Genomic DNA, 23942 nt, shown 5'->3' with positions numbered 1-23942 from the left:
TGCAGGGATACTGTATTATTTTTCTACCGGTCTTTCAGTGCCTAGACTATTTAAAACAAGATAAAAATACACATTTTAAAAATAATATTTTTTGACTCCCAATTACTCTGCTTAACTCACCCTTTAGTCAACTGCTCTTTCTTTCATTTGGTCACAACTGTTAAAAGCTTCAGTAGTTTAAGTGCTACCTAAAGTTGGAGATATTTTGATGAGCTACAAGGGCTTCTTTTCACTTAAAGACAAGACAGGATATGATGCTGAACAAACAGAAAAGGCCATTTAATACTTTACAATGTTCTGATGTTATGGTTTTAGGATAAATAATTGTGACAAACACCAATTATACAACACCACTGGGATACAGAGCTGCCACTGAAAAGCAGATAAAGAGCCTTCCAAGCCACTGTCAACAACAGTGAAACCAAAATAGTTTATGGAGAATCTAGGAACTATTGAAAATCATGACTTCTGCTATGGTGGGACTAAGAAACAGTGCACAACTATAATGGGAAGTTGCTTATAATCTGGTCTTATCTTTCATCTTATTATCTTTATTTTTTCCACTGTAAAAAGGCTTGCTCGGATGCTATTCAGTTTATGTGCTACTATAAAATAATGAAAAAAAGCCACTTTTCATATGAGAAATTTTTCCAATACAGCTGTTACAAAGAATATCAGGGGATGGAATTTCATTATCTAATCCTTTGCAAAAGCACCTCTACTTTGAAACCAATGATATTTAAATTTAAATGATAAAAAGAAGACAAATCAAAAGACAAGGAAGTAAACCTCAAATCCCAAGGAATTCCAAGGAAAGGGACTGTTTATTGAAGTCTGTGCTTAATCCAAGTGGAAAAACAAAACAAAATAAACAACCCCCTCTGCTACAGGACAACTAACTACTGGCCTGACATTTTCTTAACTTTTCTTTGATAAAACTACAGACACATTTGAGAAAGCTTTCCAGTTCAGAGATTCATTCTATTTCTTGTTGATGCTGCTATAAGTTTTAATTAACAATAAAAAAAAAAACATCAAATACACACAGTTTTACATAAAAGCCCAGAAAGATATTACATGTTTACATTTCCATGTTATAATGGTGTTTAGGGGAAAAAAAAACAACAGGTTATATAAAAGAAGCAACAGTTGCAGAAATGCTACCAATGCAGAACATAAATAAAGGAATATTTTGTTTTCTGGCTTAACTCATACGTATCACCTTACACATAAACATGATTTGCAAGCTAATGCTGGCCCTTTGAAGTTATCACCATACATTATATACGTGAGGTATAGAAATTGTTATTTTTTATCTGTCAAAATTGAAAGATGAAGTCACGGGACAATAGACTAACAGGTCTTACGTAATGCCAGTATACAGTTCATACCTGGAAAACAGACAAAGAAGAGCAGGTTAAAAAGATTCATGCCTTCAGTATACGGGGAATTTTCTCTAGTTTTGTAATCTGCCTCAAGGTTTCTGGTCCTCCATCAAGTTCCAACATGGTTTCTTTAACAATTTAATTTAAGCATTTAAACTAAAAAGGATTCTGGGGAGTTGGATGATAACATTCACATCTGGTAATATAGCCAAGAAAATCCAACTGAAAAAACCCCAACGGTTTACTAGTGTGAGACCTGCAGATAGCCAGAACACCAATTCAAAACCTGCCATAGTTTATTACTGATTATTGCAGAAATATCATTGTCGTTTGAGTTAGAAAACCCAATGTGCATAGACTTCTGCTGAACAAATTTGCTGCAAGTTTTTGGTTACATATATAAAAATAATTGCTTACAGGCCAACAATTTCACATATAGCCATTTCAAATCCTACCTCACAAAAGGAGGGTAGAAATCTATGATTAGCTCACTTAAAAGTGGAGGAGGCGGGGAGTTTATTTCTAAGTCTTACAATATGATTTTAACATTTGCAGAAAAAACACGGGTCTCACAAGAAGTACATGAAGAGTTACTCCTTTCCTGGCATACTGTTTCTTGTGTTTGTGAACCACTGCCAAATCTAACACTGACAGAAGAAACACTTCAGAACTTCAGCATTTTTTAAAGTCTTTCCATTGTTTCAAATATGCTCTTAGAAACAAACAACAATTAACATCCATCGTATTATGTTCCCTTTCCCAGGTCACGAACACTGATATTTTTTAAAAATATAAGAAATTGTTGTAGCACAAGACTACATACAGTTACTTTTGTTAATTCAGATGCTAAGATTTAAAATAAAATAGGAGCCCAGATCTATTTAGACAATTAAGTGGTCAGACAAGAAAAAAATGCTAGGCATCCACCCAACAGCTCCCACTGACAAAATATTCAGATTGAGATTTTCAGATAGCCTGTAGCACTAAACCATTTGGCAGCTCTCTGCCTCAGTTCTCTGTATACAGACAGGCTTAAATCAGGGAATAAGACTACCACAAGTAAGGGATAAACAGAAAAAAATAGTCTACATATTTCTTCATGCCACAACCTAAACCTTCAGAAAGGTAGAATTCAGGCCATCTGAAATAAACAAACTTCAGCGACAAGTAACTAATTTTAGAAACAATATGAAAAAAAATAATTCTGTGCGGTTGCCTTCCAAAGAAAGATCTACTAGAAAAGCTCACCAGTCTGACACTAAACACAAGCCATCACTCAATGCCATGTCTGTTAGCTGAGTTCTTCTCTCAACTGTGAAACAAACAGAAGATCCTGGTACACTTGGAAATTAAACACTGAAGTTCCAGTTTGCATTTTAATTACCTGATAAGCCATACAAATCAAATTTAACCATAGTAGACAGGTAAATATACGCGGCTGGTGCCGAACAATGTCAAGAGATTCCTGCTCCTGTCCTCTGCTCACTCTCTGAGTCGAGTGAAATGATGCCCAAATAAGAGGGACCCACCAAGCAAGCTGTTAGATGAGGCTAGGCAGCAGCCGAGAGCTCCCGAGAAGGACGAGGTAACCACTTACCACAAACCAGCAACCCCACATGCCTGATTTGCTGCTAGTGGCACCACTGACCCACTGAAGTTGGAAGGGACTTCTAGAAGCTGCTTACTCCAACCTCCTGCCCAACACAAAGCCAAAGTGAAGCTGAGTTACTCAGGACTTAGCCCAGTAGTATCTTGAACGCTTCCAAGAACAGCAATGCTGCAACTTCTCTCAGTAACGTGCCCCAGTACTTCACCATTCTAATTGTACTTTATTATTATTTTTTAAATCCCGTAAGAAGTTACCTTGCTGTTACGCGTAAACATTGATTTCTCACCCTTCCAAAATACACTTCCAGGAAGAGTCGAGCTCCACCTTCCTCAGAACACCTGCCAGGTGGCTGATGACACCAAACAGGCCACCGCTCGCCATTGCTCTGCAGGCGCTGAGCACCGAGGCCTGTCGGCCTATCCTCCCTCAGCTCGTGGTGGCAGCCTCCCAGCCACAGGTCACCCCGCTGCGGCCGGCTCTCTCCTCCTGGGGGCCCACACCCCGCAGGCCAAGCACACACAGCACCCGGCTATGGCTTCTGTTCCCATCTGGCAGAACAATGAGCCAAAACCATGAGGTTTAGTCTAGGTCCCACAGTGCCCTTTCCCCCCCAGTTGCAGACCAGAGACAGTACTCACTTAACCAAAGGATGAGGTTCCTCAAGTAACCAATGTGATGGGTTTGGGGTAGGTTTTTTTTTTTTTTGGACAGGTTAGTTCTCTGTCAGATCAGTACAAAGGAAATGACTTAACCCAGTCATCACAGTTGCTTGATGGAATATAACAAAAGCAGTGAAAGGTGCAGAACCACCTCTCCGGCCATTATCTCACTGCACTATCAGATGAACAAACACCTGAAAATTTTACAGAGAAAGCAACACTGGAAACATCCATCTGCACGGTTGTTAGCTCAAACACCAATTTATTTTAGTGCCAAAATAATTTTGTTGCTTGCCACGGCACATTAAGGGAAGTGTTTTTATGAAGATCTATGCAAACATTTTGCAAGGTAAGCATGTGTGGGCAGAAGCTACATAATTCCGATATGCTCGTTGCTAGCTTTCAGCCCAACTGCAGCAGCTATTTCAACTAAGGCAGAAGTCGGGTGCTGGTGATGTAGTTTTACAGAGTACTCTGCATCCACTGGTCTGCCCTGAATCTCAGCACAGTGAGTTCACCATCACCACTAAGCTGCTTGAAGTTTCTGACCTGGCACAAGTACCTAAGTAAAACAGAATACGAGTGCATTTGGAGTCATTTTCTCTCTCCTAGGCATTACACACAAAGATCTAAGCTTGACAATGAAGAAACCGTCCACCTGAATTGCACTAAAACACATTACAGATGTATATATTGGAACAAACAAAAACAATTTTTCTTCTTCTATCATATCTTTATATATTCTCAGCAGCAGCTGCATCCACTGCATACTGCTTTTCTGGAATAAAAAGATTTTCAGCCAACACTACACACATTTTCAAGGACAGTATAGGTCACAATGAGTTGAGCAAACACTAAGAGAAGTTTGGCCAAGGAATAGATGGTCAAGTCATTTATTTTTACTATATCCAGTCTCACTACGGAAATGAGATAGAGTCTCTTTTCATTTTGGCTCTTACAGGTAAATTCAATCTTCCTACAGAGTTTATATTCACATTTTAAACGTGTGCAGCGGACAGTAATTTGTGGAGCACAGATTTCTGATGTTCAGGCAGAGAAGAAAGATGCTTCTGGTAGGAGAGGGGAGAGACAGAAAAGACTCACTGCAGTGAAACAGAAAGGAACAGTTTGATCCTTGATCTGGGAGAACACAGGGATAAAGCAGCAGCAGCAGCTTCTAGAAAGAATTTTCATCAGAACAAGATACTCTCTGTGAGTGCTTTGTGCTAGCTAACTAAAACAACTGGGGAATTTTGACATAGGACTCCCAATTTCAGTGGGCGATTGCTTATATTTTTGGGAGGAGGGAGGAGAATAAAAGGAATTCCTTTGACGAGAGCTGCATTGCTAACCACAACCAGGATCATTTTACCTCTATTGCTACAAAGAGGTTACATGCCATGACGAAAAATTCCATGATCTAACAGCTTCTTATTATTTTACAAATAATGCAACCCCAATAAGTTGTATTTTTGCAGTTGATTTGTTCTGTACATTTCACAGCACTTGATATATACAGTGTTTACCATCCAGGCTCCAATAGATGTGCTATTTTGTATCCTTGATGAGACAGCCCATGAACAGAGCTGCACTTAGCTCTTGAAACAAGTCTGGAATCATCATTTATTTCATTTTTGTGCTCTCACAAAGAAGGTAGAGGCAAAAAATAGGGGGGGGGGCGTAACAACAACAACAAAACACAAAACAACATGTCAGAATTCCAAATTTTTATTTCACCCTTACTTTCTGTTACCTGAAAATATTTATGCAGCCTCAGAGAAGTACACAGGAGATGTGTTAATGACCTACAGGAGAAGCAGATATAAGCTGATATTGCCGCATCTTTAGACCATAACAACTGCAATAAATACTGCACAGAGCATTCTGTTCCAAAGTCAACTTGAAACTTTATATACAAACATAGTTATATTAAAAAAGCCGTAATGATATTCTCCTGAAGGTTTTCTTTTTTTTAAGTGGTGAAAGCTTTAAGAAGTGTGCGCTAAGTACACAGCCTCCAAGGAACAGCTGAGCACTGCTGCAAGGCAAACATTAAATGGAAATTATATAATATAATCCTTAAAACACACTACTTCAAATTGCTATTTTGTATTCATGAGAGGGGGAAAACGAGCAAAATACACCAACCTCCATCTCCCTGAAAACGATAACCATTTATTTAGAATTTACGTTAAGCTGTAAATATGGGCAGCAGCGTGAAACACCAGCAGGACACCGGATCGGAGTACCAGCTCTGTACCCCTCGAAGAACCAAGCCTCAGCGCACTGATCCCTCCCCAGCACCCCCTTACAGGGGCCGCGGTGGCCAGCAGCACCGCGCAGAGACACAGACGCTTCCAGCAGCTGAAAAACAAAAAAAACCCCGCTCCGAGAGCGAGCTGGCTCCTAACACCGCCCGCGCTTACTCGGGGCAGAGGAGAGACAACAGAGGGCCGGGGCCGAGGCGCTCCCTCTCTCTTTCCCTGCCTCCCCCGGCCGGGCCCCAGCCGCAGCCGCCGGGCGGGGGCCGTGGGCGGGGGCCGGGCGCTGTGCGCGGCCGTAACGCGATCGTACCCGGCCCGGCACGGCGGGAGCGCCTCAGCCGCCCGCACAAAATGGCCCCGGCCGGGCCTGCTCTGCCGGCATGGGAAAGAAGGCTTTTTTTTTTTTTTTTTTTTTTTAAATAAACGTGCCTCTCTTGAAGTAAAATGGAGGAACCGGGCCTACCGCACGTTTGGCTCCGGCGCCTGTAGCCGGTATGCCCAGTTATTTCCCCTCAACGCGGGCGTGCTCCAAGCCAAAGGCGAGCCTGCTCCTGGGAACAATCACTGCTTCCTTAGGCCGCGGAGGCCTCGTTGCCTTGCTCCAGCCCCACCTGGGCTCCAAGCCCCTTGGTGCCAGTGACCTGGGGAACACAGACTGCACCCAGAAACGAGAGCCCCAGCAGGAGTGCTGTGCCTTAGCAAAGGCTCATGCACCAGAACCGGGACCCCCGCATTCACAGCAATGCCACTTCATAAGCCCAAATGAAAGGGGCAACTACATCATAAATTCACTTTGTTTTTCAAACTATATCCATACAGTTCACGATGCAACCACACCACAAAGTCTTAGTTTTCACCCACCCGCATGCACTGAAATAACAAACACCATGAAGCTATGCCTCAAGAAAACACAAAAGCTGATCTTACAGACAAACCCTTTCCCTCTTTTCTAAGACGGTGCTTCTGTAGCACGAAAAAGGCTGTTGCAATTCAGAGTATTTTCCTGTAAACAAAATAGCCAAGATTTTTACCATTCTGAACATACTGAAATTAGTAAGATGCCATTATCCTACTAGATAAGAGACAAAGACTTGCAGAAAGTAAGTAATCAATCATTCTAGTAATAGCACAATGTAAGAAGAGAGGGGAAAAAAAACACGCTGAAAAAACATTTTCCAGCAGTAGTAATTTTACTTACTCAACACATTACCAAATGTTATTCTATCAGGAACAGTGAAAAGAAAAAAAAAAGCCCTCAAGGCACCTTGGGAGGGTTGCAAGTCTTTAAGGCATCAGTATGGCAACGAGGAGCTCACACTGACTTTCTTCTTACACGACTTTCATAGGAGGTGGTTTATGCTTTTGTTAGCTTAACTAAACAGGACTCTGTAAAACGCTGGTAAGGGTGGCAACCTCTACCAGGAAAAGACCTTTAGACAGTGTATTCTGTGTCTGCAGAATCGTTTTGTTCGTGTAAAAACACATCTCACTAGCAACAAAGGCTGCCAGAAACTCTTAACTGTCATCAAGTTCTGGGCCTAGATTTTAAAACATATGTAAGAAGTCAGCAATGGAAATTCAGAGCTGAAGGATCTTTAGATACACAATCCTTAACTCTCAGTTTCTGGTTCTGGTTCCCAGCTACAAAATGGAAACAATTTCTAATATGGAGATGTTGAACCGGAGCAGTGTTTTAATGATAAAACCCCAGAATTCAGTAAGGAAGGTCAAATACCACTATGATGGGGGCTTCCAGAAGACCTAAAATCTTGAAAAGAAATTACAGTAGACTGGATGTTTATAAACATCACCCTTATCTATATTCTAATACATTTAACACCTTCCACCCCCCAGAAAAACAAAACAACACACAACAAAACGCTATGGATATTTTTAAACCTTAACCAATAACCATTGTAAGTATCAGAAGCACCAACAGCAAACTATTTTACCCTTACATTCTAGGCAAAGTAAATTCAGTGTTATTATTTTTTTTTGTGATGTATCAGAATAAAAATCTTACACGGATGCCTTTGATACTTACAAAATATAACCACTTTCTACACAATATCTGTATTTACTGCAAATGCTGACTTAAATTTGCAAGACCTTATTTTACAGAAAGCAAAATGGTTGCTTTCCTGTATGCATTACATGCGACACCTTCAATTTTTCACATTATGCAAAACTCTAAATCTTTACTCACCCCCCCGCCTCACCCCCCCCCCCAAACAAAAAGGTATTACAGCTCTTATCTGTTACTCATCTATTGAATTTATTTCTGGAACAGTTACTTCTGATCTACAACTTGGGATCTGACATCCAAAGTTCAAAGCAAGGTCATGATTTCTAACTGTATTTTCTGTTTTACTTCACATTTCTGTATTAACCTCAAGGTAACAGGAAATTTCCCAAATATTCTAAAGTAAACAATCAGTTATTTTTCTCTTAAAATATATTTAATAATGCTTACTCGTTTGGAATAAAATGTATTCAAATTGTTGGTCAGGAGTGGAAAAGCAAGTATGTTTACACATTAAAACTGAAGTTCAAACCACCATAACATGATTACCCGACAGATATTAAATGCTTGCACAACGTTGTGAGTGTTGAGTCTTTTCCAGAAGGCCTACATAACAGTTCCATCCTCAGCATCTTCCCTGCAGTCATGCCTCCCTCCCTCTCTCCTTTTCTTTACACGTCAACTCCCCTCTCCCACAGGTTGTGTTCTGGTCCCCAGGACCTTTTACTCGTGTACTGCACACAAGCACTATATATATATATATATCGTATATATACGATATATATATATATATATATATATATATATATTATATATATATATATATAATATATATATATATATATTTTATCGAAGATATTCTCTGCTGGTGCTCTGCTTTCCAAGAGAGCAGTTGGAAAACATGACTCTGAAGTTTTATAAGGACATTCACAAATGCCTTTAGTACTTCACTTCAACACAGATTTCATTCCAGCAAAGATTACAACCAGTAACTGGAGTAGAAAAAAACAAAACTGAACAGATAACCAAAAAAATCCCCAGAACATACTGAAAAGGGAGAACAATTATGAAGGATTAGAATTCTGCCTTCTTCCCCAGACTTTTAGGTCTAAAATGAATCCATTATTTTAGGTTGTTATTTGATCTGTATATCTCACACAGTTCCCTTTTTTCCTTTTTTTTTTTGGTCAAAACAGGCGCATCATCAGTGGAAATTATTGTAATAAATGACAAGTAGTGTCAGGAAATATACCAACTTGTAACAAATTTTGTGGCTTCACAATCACAACCTTCTCTGAAAGCTACAGACCACATATCAAAGAAAAATACATAGCGAAATGGTGATTATCAGCAGAAAAGAGACAAAATAAATTACACTTAAATAGTTGCACAATAATTACTGTTAAAAAGCAGTACTGAAATGGAAAATATCCTCTAGCTTCTTTTCCTAGTGCTAATCTTAGGTGTACAGAGCCTGACAAAAGCCATTCTAAACCAACCATACTTCTGAACACACTTCATTTCATGAGAGAAATGCAATTGTGAACTTTACTAACAGCTTTAATAAGCACCACTTTAGACACCAATCCGTAATATAACTGTGCCCAAGTAGTCCTAGTGTGTTATAGCTGAAGTTAGTCTAACCAAATGAAGTTATGCCTATGTTACTGCTTTCAAGAACAAGGAAACAATCTTCTGAAATATGCAACTAAAAAAAAGTTATAATTAAAATATGCTTTTAGAAACTTGCACTCTGTAAATTAAAATAAACAAAAACAATAGCAATTGGGAAATTTGTTTTCATGAGGATAAAATATTTCGTGGTATACCTCCCAAAACTACAAGTTCTGGACAATAATCAATGCTTCCCACTGGAAAGAAAATGCACAGCAAAAGCATTCAGCAAATCCAGCATTTTTAAGAATAAGTGACTCTGTAACAGACAGTTTATACAAAACCTGTTTTCTAGAATAATATAATGGATTTGGCAGGTGGAGGAGTGTGGACTGCATACATACTAATGTATAAACATGGGTACTTCTTGGACCTTGTTGCACATTTCAACACTATTTTTAGATTATTCTCTCACAGCAACTGCACTGGGAAGATGGCATTTATTTCTATCATGTCCACTGTCAAAAAGTGAGTCTTCTGCTTCAAGTGCAGCAGTTCTTTGGAAAATACATTTAAGTATACTGTATTTAACTCTCAACTATATTTCCCTGTTCACAGCTATGAGCCAGCTCTGCATAATACACAGAAAAGAGCATCCACATTTCACTTACTAGATTTATGCCCTTTCAAGCTTCTTTTGACTGTGTAAAATTGCTTGGATCTGGGAACAGAATTTACGTTGCTACATAAAGATTCTATTGTTTTCTCTGTTCTTCTGAAGCTTGGGTTACCTGACAAAAACAGAACAAAAGAACTCAGTTGAAGTGACGACTCCTGCCCCGGCCATGAAGCCAAACAAATACCATGGTATTTCTTGGTTCTTACACCTCTCCTACTTTTTTCATTTCAACTTTTCTCTCCATTCAGGAAAAAAAAAAAGTCACCACCCATCAAACAAATTGCACAGCAGGCAACAGACCTAGGAAGGCCTGGTTTCCTACAGATATATGTTTTCTTTTGGTATGCATATTTTCCCAATGCAATTGCTTCAGCTGTCCCCCCATATCCTGTAGGATTTCACTCTCACCATCCTTTGCAGTGTAGCCACTTTTCTACTGACGTGCATATTCCTCTAACCACAGCTCTCTACCCGTCTCCTTCCCACACCTCCTGGTGCCAAACAATGCCTCGCTGGCTGGACTGCATGTGCATATTGACTTCCCCTCATCAGGCATAACAAGCTTACCAAACACTTCTGATGGTAATATCCTTCACCTCTGGGGACATTAACACAGCTTGATACCTTTGAAACCAGAACAGGGACAAATCCACTCCATAACATTACTAAACACCTAATCTCCAAGCTCGCTGATATGTGCAGCTCGTCTTTGAAACTTTCAGGATCAGAGCTTTGCCAAAATCCAAAGTCTCACATACTACATCAGATACAGAAACACTTCACTGAAGCAAAGGACAGCACTGCAAAAGGAAAAGAACAAAGATGAATGTGGGGACAGGAAGACAGTTTCTGCTCATCCCATTTTGCCTGAGGGGTAAGGGGAGAACGTGCTCAGCGTACACTAAGAAGTTAAACGGGAAGACTATTATTCCAGGCAATGAAAAGCAAGTTCCCAAATGGCTAACACTCCGACAGCGCAGCTCTGCCCACGAGCACCTTACGCTGCAGTCATGCTGCAGCTGGCAGGGGCATTCCATAGGCCAATACGGTGCTCGGTCTGCCCTCAGCATTACCATGCTGGACTGGCAAAAAGTGGAGCCTATGGAGAAAAAAAAATAAAAAAATTAAAAGGGAAAAAAAAGCTTTCAGGCAGTAGTTTAACTTCCTGCGGCATCACAGGAGCCCCAGTGCTGCTGAAAAGGGCAAGGTAAGGATCCACATGGGTGGTGGTAATGAGCGCAGAACTGGCCTTTCTAGCGCACCTAGCTGTTGGGCTTGCTTATCTGTAACATAAACCCGCCCTCAGTCTGCTAGTTAGTTATTCGTCTAGCAGATTTTCATTGCAGACATCAATGGAAGCCTATCTGGCTGTAGCACTGCAGTTCTTAGGAAACTATATCATCAGTCTTTCCACAGTAAGCAAAATAAAATACCTGAACAGAAAACGTTCAAGACAAGTTAGACAGCAAAAACATGTTACTTCACGTTTGATGGCAATATCATTAAACCAAACCCAATGAATGTGTCAATGAAGGCAGCTAGACGCCAGCGCAATATAACAAAAAGTAGGTGTTAAAGACACTTCTGAATACACAGCAGAGAAGCTGACATGCCTGGGTGTGTGTGCTAGTGTGATAAAAGGCCTAAGGATTAGCATAGTGATTGTACCAGATGTCTGGCTGAGTCCTCTGCTTGGGACACTGCCTGTAACCAGACCTGTCGGGAAAGAAGCGAGGAACTGCACCTTCCCTTGCCCCCTCAGAAGCCCACGCAGTTCCTAACCCAAGTTACAAGTCACCACACTATTGCCATTAATGGGCACCTCCTTCAACGCATCTGTGTCATCCCAAACTTGTGCGATACTTTTGGCCCAAGCCACACATTCCTCCATTCACTCTTCAACTACAGTATTCACTGTGAGAGGGGCAAGGAACTCCACATTTTACTGTGCTTGTAGCCTGTCTTTCCTTATGTTGTGGAAAAGAAAAAACAGCGGTGAAAATCATTCCCTATCAATTTCTTAATATCATTTAAGGTTTGATAGATTACCATCACATTTCCCGCTCAGTTGTTTTTCTTCCCCTGACTCAAGAAGCCCAAGTCGTATTGCATCCCATTAGTACTGCTGGGAGAGGGGAAGAAAAAATCCACAAAAAAATCCCAACCTTCTAGTTTTAATGGGATCGTTGAAATTGTGTTACCAGAATTATATAATACGCATGTTTATGTATAATCAATGTGCACAGCTGCATAATCACATTTTTAAAAAACGTATAATGACTCTATAGAATGCTGCTTCAAAATTGGCTTAAGCTTATTTAAGACTGTGCTGATTGCAAGAAGGGAAGTGCTGCTCCTCCTCTCGCATTACTTCACATCTGGTCTCATGCTGAGCTGGAGGGGCTGAAAATTTAGGCCTTTTTTGTAGGGTTAGTTTTCAGTCAGATTAGCAAGCAAATCTGACCTTCCACCTGGCCACAATTACTAGCGCTGATGCAAAAGTGACAGCAGAAATGAAGACAAAGAGGAGGATGGAAGAGAATAATAATAATAAAAGACTTCTAAGACTTCTTAATAACTGTAAGCAGGTAGTTACAATCTAAAGTTGGATCTTCACAATGAAGAGCTGTTCAGAAAACTACCCAAGATCTCCCAGAAAGTTAATACCTACTTTTGAGTCTGTTATGGTTTCCCCCCATCAGAATTAAATCCCATTGCACTTAGTGTACCTCACTGCTATTTTATCTTTCAGACATTCAGTAGTGCTACAGCAAGTCTACAAGCCCTGTATCCTCTACAAGTTTCACCACTGTCCACTCCCCTTTCCAAATCATTTCTGAACACACGAAATGGAACAGGCCCTGCCACTTGCTTCCCAAGAGGCTGTCAGTACCTTTCCACTGTATGAGTAACTGCAAATTCCTTATTTTTTTCCCGTCATTTCTTTTGTATTCCGTTACTGACACACAAGAGAATTATCTCCCTACTTTTTTTTTCTTTTTTTGGGTGGGGGGGCTTTTTTGCCTTTTTTTCTTTTCAGTGGACATAAATATTTCCTAACTTCAAGATGACTTTATGAACTGGATCATTGCTAACCAAATACCTGTTGCTCCTTCAAAAGTCTAATAAGGTATGACCTCTCCTTATAGAAGTTGCATGCCTCTTCCCCAGTCTGTGTATACGTGTGTGAATACTTGCATACACACATCATAGTTCACTATACCAGTTGGCCTAGTTCCGAATATCTCATGCCTATAATACTCAGTATTACCATCACGTCTGCCACCTTCACTTTTTTTCTCAGAGCAAGCAGATTTAAAATAGTAAAGTGAATAGAGAGCAAATTCATAGTGATTCTCCTCAAAACTCTTGACCCTGGTAATTTATGTGACAAATTACACATTCCAGCACTTGGTTAATACTCTGCAGCAGACAGAAGTTAGTTAGCAGACTCATAAATACAAGAAAAAAAAAATAACAAAACGAAGAAACAAAAACAGACTGGGGTGAAAATTATTTACCACTAGCCAGAATACTAAAGACCTTTCAAAAATGCTGAAACCTGGTGACTCTGCAGACAGAGAAAAAAAAATTATGCTAGCAGCTCAACTATTTTCAAAGCCAGAGCAAGTGGCAAAGCCAGTATGGAGGACAGCGAGTTTCCAGTTAGTTCAGAAGAGTAACCTAGCAAGAACGGTGCCTTCCCCCCAAGTCCTATCTAAAAAGCAGTTGGTAGAATTGCTTAAAACTTGGAAGCTTCCTTCCCTCAGGAAGATCACATAACACTTGTTAGATGAATTCTCTTGAATACATTCAGGCACAGCGCTGCAAACAACCAGGCAGATTTAACAGCTCCCTTCTCTCCCTTCCTTCCCTCTCGCAACAGCGCAGACCCACCCTACCTCCTTTTGCACCAGCTCTGGTTCATCATGTCTTTCCGCAAGTCATTTTAACTTGCTAATCCAGAAGTAACACGCTGATTCTCCCTCTGGCTGGGTTAGTTGTCTGCTGTACTAGCGGCCTGAATTAACTTAGAGGGGTACAACCAATGCCAGCCCAGGTTAATGGCACAGTAGATGGAGGAGGTAGAGGATCTGTTCACTCCACACAACAGCTGAAGTATTTGAGAGACATGGCTCCCTTACTCATCCAACTTGAAACAAACCAATAGAAATTGCAACCGACATGGCAGTAGGCATGAAAAAATTAAGAATGAAAGGCTAAACTGAAAGATAATATTCTGAGAAATTCAGAAGGAAAGATAATGAAAAGTCAAGGATTTAAGGAAGAAAGAATGTAAGGGAATACCTAGATTTGTCTAGGTTAAAACAGGTTTCTGTAAATTAAGACCCACCAACTAATGCCAGATTTACAGAGACAGAGAATGAATGCTGTGGAAAGCAACCCCTAAAAACTGCCCAGTGCTCACAGCAGGGTGAGCTTCCTCACACCGCCCAGAGTCGCTCTCGGTCAAGTTCTGGATATCTCTAAGATGGGAAACTCCTCAGCCCCTCTGGGCGACCTGATCCATTGTTTGACTAACCTCACAGGTTTTATTTGTTTGTTTGTTGTTTGTTTTTGTTTTTTAAAAGGCACAAGAGTGTTTCTGATGGTTAAATGGAATTTCCTATATTCGACTTTGTGCCTACTGCCTCGTGTGCTGTCACTGACCACCACCGAGGAGACTCCGGTGCAGTCTCCTTTACGCTCTCCCCTCAGGTATTTATACACGCTGGTAAGACACCCCTGAGCACTCTTCTCCAGGCTGAGCTGTCCCAGCTCTTTCAGCCCCACTTCACACACAGGTCCTCCAGTCCCTCAGCACCATCATGGTCCGTCACTAGCCACCAGTCTGTCGTGTACGGGGAGCACAGACAGGTCTCACCGGTGCCGAGCCGAAGGGAACAACCGCGTTCCTCGACCTGCTGGCAACGCTTCCCAGAGCAGCCCGGGACACCATTCACCTGCTTTGCTGCACGCACACGTTGCTGGCGTATGGTCTGCTTGTCCACAGGGACCCCAGGGCCCTTTCTGCAAGGCCAGTCCCCAGCCTGTACCACCACAGGATCTCAGTGGGACGGTGGCCATGCGGCTGCACGCACACCTCTGATTTCTCCTGTTTGTTCCCAGTATGTCCCACAGTATGTGGCAAGTGGAGTCAAATCAAAAGAAGCAAATACAAGTAGTAAATTGTGTGGAGGGAACCGGCACACTGACAAAGCTTCAGCAGTGGAAACCTGTCACACTGTGGTGAGGTCAGAGATGCTGGAGGGAGAAACAAAAAATGACAACAATGGAAAGCCAACTACTTCCTGGGAGGAAAAGTACAGATAGAAAGGAAAGAGGTGCGATGCAGTATTAAATGGAGAACGATGAGCAGTTCTCTGTCTGCTGGAGGAGGGCTCAGGGGGAAGGAAGCACCCAGCGCCCACCTCACCCCCTCCTGTGTTGCAGAGCTCAAATCCATCCAACCTCCCTTGCTGTCCCACTGCCTTGTGTCCTTCTGCCTGAGCCCTCCTGCCCCAAGCCCTATTTCTGCTCTTTCAAATCCTCTAGAGACCGTCACCTGTATTTGCAGTTCACTCAGAGCTTCTTTTCTCAATTTCTGAAAAAAACACCTTTAGTAGTATGTTACATAACCTCAATGTTTAAAATTTGGGCCCAAATTCTTTGAAGCAAAATTATCTTGGTCGTAACCTTTTTACAGAACAAAAGGCCATCACAGGCTCTTACACTAAGTAAATCACTGTTTCTATAACCTGTGCTCATAGGCCTATTCTAATAAAAGTAAATTTCAGTATCAACAAGCAACTGATTAAAACCAATGCTATCAGAACAGTAGGAAGAAAAAAACAGCACAAAGGAAGATGTAAAATTACACACTTTTATATCTTAATAGCTCATGAAGACATTTTCAATTAAAACCAGAACTCTTTAAAATACTAAGATAGTGTATACAAACATGCTGTGGATACATAAACATATTTAATGTCTCCAGTAGCTTCGGGTTATTGGGATTTAGGGAGAAGCTGCCACAGAGTGGTGTAATTCCACAGTTGCCTGCTGCAGACTGTCTCACGCTTTCCTCCGGAGTGCTAACGCTGGCCATTGCTGGGAGCAAAACACTTGAGACTGGTTTCTTTATCTGTACCATTCTTCTTTTACTAGTGCAGTGTCATTTCATGTGTTTTTATTGGGTTATTTTTTCTGTGACCAACGCACCTTTGAAATTAAAAGCCAGCTGAGATTAAAAGATACTCACGAAGAACCACTGAGAAAGAAAGTCACAGACCTTCATGCAGAGGACAGGCTAAATGCTACAGATGCTTGCTGACAAAGGGCATTCTTACCACCTCGTCCCTCTGCCTCTGTTCTCCCCCATCGGTTTCTAAGACTATCACCTGAACTATTCCAAAGAGGCATAAATATTACACAACAGCATTTGAAACTCTGAGAAAAAGTTTACCAATGCCATTTCTGCAGCAGAACCCCTGCCTGAGGAATGCACAGCTGCCGAGCAGATGTATAATTTCAGCATTTAGATTCCATTATTTCAAGGGTGATTTTTTTTTTTACTAGATGTTTTCAGATTTTCTATTTCCATCTGTTTTTTGACCTCCCTCAGTTTAGTCCCCTCCTTTCTGTTTTAGTTCATTACGCCAAAATAATTTTCTAAATTGGAAACATCTCTACTTTTAAAAACTTGTGAATTTGAAGAGAGATGGGGGAGTGAAGCAGGGCCAGGGGCGGAACAAAAACAGACAGTTCAACAGAGGCTCGGGTTTGAATAAAAACTGTCCTGTCTGGGTCGGGTTTTATTTCACAGTTCCTGGTTCAACCCAAATTGGCAAGTCTCTCTCACTGCATTCCTTCCATGAAATTTTAAGAGCAGGAAACTAAAGAATATCAGCTATATGGGAACGTTCCTGCACTTCACCATAGCCCTCTACCCTAACTTTTCAGTAGGAAAGCATTCCAATTCCTCATTCTTTCTAAAAAGAGTTGTATTAAAGAAACTGTAATTGTAATTATTTTTTTTAAATGTAACTCACCATGTACCAGAACAGTGTTACAAAACATTAAGATCAGTGTAAACCAATACCAGTGGCTGTCAACTTCAATTAATTCAGTAAAGATTCGATTCATGTAAAAGTAGCACCAAAGAATGGAAATGGAGTCAGCACAGTTCAAAAAAAAAAATTCACTCAGCTAACCAAAGCAGAAGACCAAGGCATCAATGATACAGTCATTCTTAAACGGGTACACACTATGAGTTTTAAAGAAAAATTATCACTAATAGAATCACTGGTTCAGCTTGGAAAACGTGACAGACATGGCTCCAAAACCTATCAATTTTCATTTTGACTCTAAGTTCACAATAACGATTTACCACTGATTTCCAGTCAAGTTTGGGATCAGGCTCTTACATGGGAGGTGTGAAGGTGCATGAATGTGTTTTTTTCTCCCCTCAAATCAAGAAAGAGTGGTTAATAATTAACACTGTAAAGGCAAGAGACTTCAGGAAAAGCAAATACAGAAAATTTCAACAGCTACAACAGTGAAAAGGAAATAGTTTCCACAAACCAGGTCTGTATTCTGGACTTCTGAGACTTCCTTTGATATCTATTTGATTCCCAACTAATCCCTGCTACATCTGCTTGTATTTGTATCAGCCAAAACACAGTAAGATTGACACTTCTTTTCTCCTCTGTAAGATGGTGAACTGAGGGAATACAGCCAAAGAATTGCTAGCTGCTTTCACATTTTATGCTAAGGAAGTTGACTGAAGCCACCATGAAAAACAATTAACTGAAGAAACATGGAGAAAATGTAAGTGATTTCAAACTTCTGTGAAGAGCTGCTGCAGTTACAACGTATAGTAGAAATTAAGCCACAATACTGTTGATCTGAATTAATAATACTGCCCTTTTCCCCTTTTAATGTACAGCCAACCTACCACGTAATAAAACTCACATTTAAAGCTACCACATTTTCATCTCTATTTTGGGAAATTCCGTTTGGGGGAAAAAGAAGTATCAGAGCACTGAGCTGCACGCTGCAGGTACCACACCCCACCAACTATTACTTCACAGATTTTATCGTATCGGAACCTTTTAAAGTATTTAAATAATGCACATACCCTTCATGCTATTCAGAACGCTGTTTCCCCCAACTAACACAAACACCAATGAATTCAGTACATGCAACTGGTCCCAGCGATGAGCTCACAGGAAGCGCTCCATCAAGACAGCCCATTTCACTACAACAATAGATCGCATCGGGAGAAACTCTGAGGCAGTAACATGCTGGACCTTAACTAAGTCTTGGGTGTTGCTTCTACTTTTACTTATACAACCTATGCATTTTAACACATTCACAAACTAGAATCGATTTTCCTGCTTTAATACTTATTTTTATTTACTACACCATCACATAACAGTCAAGCTGAGTGAAATGCGCAGAACTCGAATGAAATAGGAAGGCAACTACATGACACCCATTAGAAAAAGGCGAGGAGTAAAGCTATCTGGGTTATAAATCTGACAGATAATGATCATATCGTCTACAGCATCCTTGTACAGCTGAAACAACGGCGCCATAATCAGAAACTAACACATCTTATCTCTACCGTAACACGAATGAAGTCTTCCATCCTCTCAAACTACCCAAACCACTACAACAGTAGTTGCTCCACCTTGATCAGACCCTCCCGAGGCTGCACCCTACTGCCTCATGGATCGGGACACCGTCTCTCAGAGAAACAAGAGTAACCTAAAATTCACCCTCCCTACAGAAGAATGAAATTCTCAATATTGAAGACTCTGGTGAAAATTGCTTGGGGAAGGGTGGCGGCGCAAAATAAATACCCAGAGTGAAAAGTACTGAGCATACCTTTCTGGACTGAGCCCCTCACAAAATGGCTGTTGGGTGTATATCATTAATAAGAATATTAAGAATGCTAACATGATGTTTGCTCTCCAATTAATATAAATGAGGTGACTACTTCAACTTTTTGCCCTATTTCAAGGATAACCTATTACAATCTCCATATTATTTTTTAGGACACTATATAGCTGGCTAAATTTTGCATTTGTTTTTAAACAGTTTTTGAATAAATAAAACCGTCTGAGAAAATCAACCACTCTACAGACTTTACTGATATTTTTAAGTGTTACAAGAAAGAGAGAAGAAATTCCCTGCTTTCCCTTTAAAGTACTAACTGTTTTAGAAGGCACAGAAACTCCATGACATCACCATGACTAGGGATAATCAGCAAGAGTTTGGTAAAGCAACTGCAGAAGATTTTGCAGATCTTGTTCAAGAAATAAAAAAAATAAATCATCAGCTAGAGGCAAGTTTGCTGTCCAAGTTAAGCACACACACTGTCCCCCCACCCCCAAACCCTGCATTTTGGGAATGTTAATGAGTGAAACATGGCTCTAAGCACTCCATCAATGCTTAGAGTCCATACAACAGCTCTGAAGTGATCTATCTTTAAATTACTGTGACCCTTTCATAATTTATTTACGGAAAATATTAAGGTACATGAAGCAAAACCCAGGCACTGAAGACATGCTCTTTTAAAAACAAACAAACAAACTGGGGAACCAAGAAATACCAGAAACTTTCCCAAATACCCAGACAGACGAGACTTGAGCTGATGCTTGACAAACACAGGAGAAAGGTCCCCATGTGTAACACATCCCCGTCACATCCTGCCTCGTCTCGTTTATCCACCCAGTTGACCAAAGAAGTTACAGCAGCTCCGCATGTCACACGTTTACCTGCCATTGGAAAGAGGCGCTGTCCTCATGATAGAGGCTACCAGCCACAATGAAACAGAGGGCTTGTTCTTCTCCTTTTTTTGTTTTTAAGGACTTTGGAGGTGAGTTTGGTCCTTTTGGAAAGTCTGGCTATACCAAAATCGGTGTAAGCACCAATATCATCTGTTCTTTGATCCCTTCAATGAAGGGTATGTATTCAAACCCTTAACTGTACCTGTAACGCATTTGTGCCTGACACTGCTTTGGAAAGCTGTAGAAGTTCTTAGTTATATTGACTGATGCACAATTTAAGAGATATTCCATTAATCCAGAGTTAATACCACTATTTTCAATGCAATTTATTCTTTTAAAATATACACATAGCCTGCATTGGTTTCTCATAAAAATTTAAGTTAGTGAATATTCAAGCAAGTCCTTCCCTACTTTTTTTTTTTTTTAAATACATCGCATAGCTGTGTAATCTTTATACTTCTTCTTGGAGAACAAATACAACATTACCATCATTCCTAATTTTAAACCAAGAAAAAAAAAATCAAGCCATCCATCAACTACTTGCTTTTCAGGACTGCAGGAAGCAGACAGAACCATGCACTGGTTCTTCAGAGCGCTTTTCTCTTCGCAGTGCAACCCTCCATGGCATTTCATACCACAGCAATGCTCATCTACAGCAAACATCCATTTTAAAAGAACCTAGCTGACTTGGTGTAGTGCAGATCTGAAAAAGCACCACATTCAATCCTAAATGGGATCAAAATCTGGCTGGCCCTAACTTGTAGTAGTTCAATAAGCATGCCAACTACTACGTATAATACAGTTATTGACTTTGGTCACATCACTTATGGTTTAGACCCTTCATTCCTGAATGCAGGCACCCAGAAAAAGCACATTTATCACTTACTGTACAATATTATGTATTTATAATTCCCATAACAAAGCATTCAATTCTCATTGCAAGGGTCTTGATGAGCACCATCAAAACCACTGGGAGTTGGATCCCACACATTGGGGTTAGGAAGCTCCACTTGATCAGTGAATTCCAAGCTCCGGGGTATTCTTTGCTAGCCATTTACCAACAGCTGCCTTCTCTGCTTTGAGTAGGGGCTAGACCCGGTAACAATCAGGGGTCCCAAACCTGAACAACTTCATGATTTCAAAGGTTAAGACTCAGGTCCGGCCACATAAACTCACTGTCCCTGGAAGAGAGCTGCCAGTGGGACACACGAAAGCCTGGCAGCTGAAACTCATGGCTGCAAGAGAAGATCCTCTACAAAACCTCACGTTCAAAGCCCACCGGGGCGTGCATGCCCATTCATACACACAAAACCCAGGGGCAGTGACACCACAAACCAGTCACCTCTAAGGAAGTAACAGATGTACAGCAACGACACCCTGCCTCCTGCGGACACCTGCTGTCAACAAGAACTTGATCCCGACTGCTACAAATACCACGACATGGGGGTTTCAGTGGATATAGACTAAAATGAAGTATTTTAACGTATGATGGTCTCATGTAGGTTTGTATTTGAGGACGAGGTTCTGCCACAAGCCAGAAAACGTGTTCGATCCAGCCGAGCCTCCCACCTCCGAGAGGAGACCTTCCTACGGGCAACAGGCCCCGAAGAACCACGGAGAACAGCCGGGTACGGACCGCACGCAACCGAGGCCCGTCGGCGGGGCGCGGGGAGCCCGGCTCGGAGGGGCGATGGCCCCACAGAACCACAGCGACCGCGGCGTGGGCCCACCGCGACCCCCGCCGCTGCCGAGCCAAGACAAAACGCACCGCCGCGGGCTCGGCGGGAGGGAGGCAGGCAGGCCGGTAGGGCGCCATGGCAGCGCCTCAGCCTCCCGAGGCGTCGTGCCCGACGGGAGCCCGGCCCGGCCAGCCCCATCTTGGGCTTAGGGCCCGGCGGGCAGGCAGGGCCCGGGGAGACGGAGGGACGGAGGGAGGGCGATGGCGGCCGGCAGGGCGGCCCCCGGGCCCCCGCAGGAGCCGTCCCGGGCCGCGGGCAGCGCCCCCAGCGCCGCGGCGGGGCGGAGGCGGCCGATCGGCGGCGCCGAGGCACAGGGACGGGACGGGACGGGACGGGACGGAGCCGGGGCGCTCCGCCGGCACCCGCGGCCGCGGCCCCGCACTCACCGTCGCTGCGGGCTCCTCATCCTCCGCGGTCGGGGTGCGGGCGGACGGACGGAGGCTGCCGCTGCCCCGCAGGCCGCGCCGGGGCCCCGCGGCTCCGCCGAAACGGGTGCGCAGCGGCGGCCGCGCTTCGGGACGGGTCGGGCCGGGCCGGGCCGGGCCGGGGGGAGGAGGCGGGGCGGGGCGGGGCGGGGCGGGCTCGGCGCAGGCTCGGTGCCGGGCGGGCGCTCCCGGCGCGGGGCGGGGCCGCGGCCGGCCGCGTGCACGGCGCGAGGGAGGGAGAGGGGGAGCGGGGGCGCGCGCAGCCCGACGGCCAACGGCCGCCTCGCGCCGCCCCCCGCCCTCAGGCGGTGGTTGAGGGGCGCCGGGCGCGAGTCCTCCCCCCCCGCGTGGCGCGCGGGGCGGCCGTTGGGTGGCGGCCGTTGGGGCCCCTCAGAGCGGCGGCAGCCGCCCCGCTCCTCCTCCTCCTCCTCCTCCTCCTCCTCCTCCTCCTCCCCATCCCTCCCCACGGGCTCCCCGGGATAACGTTGGCCGGGAGGAACCGGCCGGGCCTGCTTTTCCTCCCCCGGAGCCCCTCCTCGGGCGGGAGCGCGGGCCGCGGCCCAACGCCGCCTCAGCCGGCTCGGCTCGGCGCTGCGCCCCGGGCCCTGCCGCCCGCTCAGCGGGGGGCGGCCTGGGAGGAGCGGCGGAGGCTGGATGCGGCCGGCGGCTGGAGGAGGGACAGGCTGCCGGACCCGCGGAGTAGGTGGTGCAGGGGATGAGTACGGCAGCTTGTGTTTGAAGCGAGTTGGGGGGCCTGCGTGCGAGGTCGGGCGGCCGGCGAGCAGCTGCGTGTGGAAAACTGAGGGCCTCGAACGGGCCTTTTGGCTCTGTGGAAAAATAGCACTGAGAAGCCTGGCATTCCAGTGCCTCTGTGAGGGATGAGAGTGCCGCTGCAAAGAACAGAATTATTTGCTTTCTTCCATTTCCTTTATCTCTAAAGGAATAAGCCCGGTTAGTTAGACTGGAATATATTATAACTCGTGCAATGAGCTTCTTTGCTCGCTGATAAGGTTGCTAAAGGCCATAATTTGCATTGCATTTCTAAGCTCCTCATCATTAGGGCAAATTACCAAAGTAACAATTTGTCTGTCTGTCTTCAAGGGATGTCTCCCAAGAGCAGCACAGAAGGAGCCTTAATGACAATATGCCATATGACAAGGAGGCTGCACAGTTCCCACCCTGCCTGCTGTTTTTAATCCTTCACTCAGCAAAGTGGCAGCAGGGTTGTGTTGTTGACATGGTCTTGCCTTTCAGTTGTCCCATGACATGGTTCTTCTGCATCAAGAACTTTGTACGCGAAGCCAGCTATGGGGGCATATGGATAACAAAAACCTACTGACTTTACCTTTGCTGTAGCCCCAAACACCCTTTAATCATCAGCAATTGCTAGTGTCAAGATGCCTGCCCAGATAAACTGTTTCTAGAGAGTAACCAATTGGGAAACAATCTCCCTCACGGATGCCAAACAGCCACATGTGCTTATATTGTGGGAAACGCTGGTTTGCTCACTGTGACGGCCGTTCCGCAGTCCAGCTCCAGTTTGCGTGCTAGTATCAGATAGGATCTGTGTTGTGTACTCCACTCCAGAGATGGCACCTCAGCGCTCTCACATTCACTATAGTTCACATGCATCGTACGCACAAATTGTTAGGCAAGTGCTTAGCCTGCACACCGTCCCATATAGCAAAACAAAAGAGGAAATGTAATTTCAAACCTATCACCTTTGCAGACTCTTTTAAAATGCAGGC

At 43.3% G+C, this 23942-nt stretch overlaps 1 protein-coding gene across 1 annotated transcript in view; it reads right to left on the bottom strand.

The window, feature by feature from the left end:
• BMPR1A (bone morphogenetic protein receptor type 1A) overlaps positions 1-22324 on the bottom strand; it is a 79803-nt gene extending 57479 nt beyond the window's left edge. The window contains exon 1 of the mRNA XM_035562285.2: positions 22156-22324. The gene's annotated coding sequence lies outside the window, so the exon portion shown is untranslated. The remainder of the gene's footprint in view (positions 1-22155) is intronic.
• Between the last annotated feature and the right edge of the window lie 1618 nt (positions 22325-23942).

This window comes from Cygnus atratus, chromosome 7 (genome assembly GCF_013377495.2).
Source record: "Cygnus atratus isolate AKBS03 ecotype Queensland, Australia chromosome 7, CAtr_DNAZoo_HiC_assembly, whole genome shotgun sequence".
Lineage (NCBI taxonomy): Eukaryota > Metazoa > Chordata > Aves > Anseriformes > Anatidae > Cygnus > Cygnus atratus.
The sequence above is the reverse complement of the archived record's forward strand: the minus strand, read 5'-3'. Positions and strand labels throughout refer to the sequence as shown.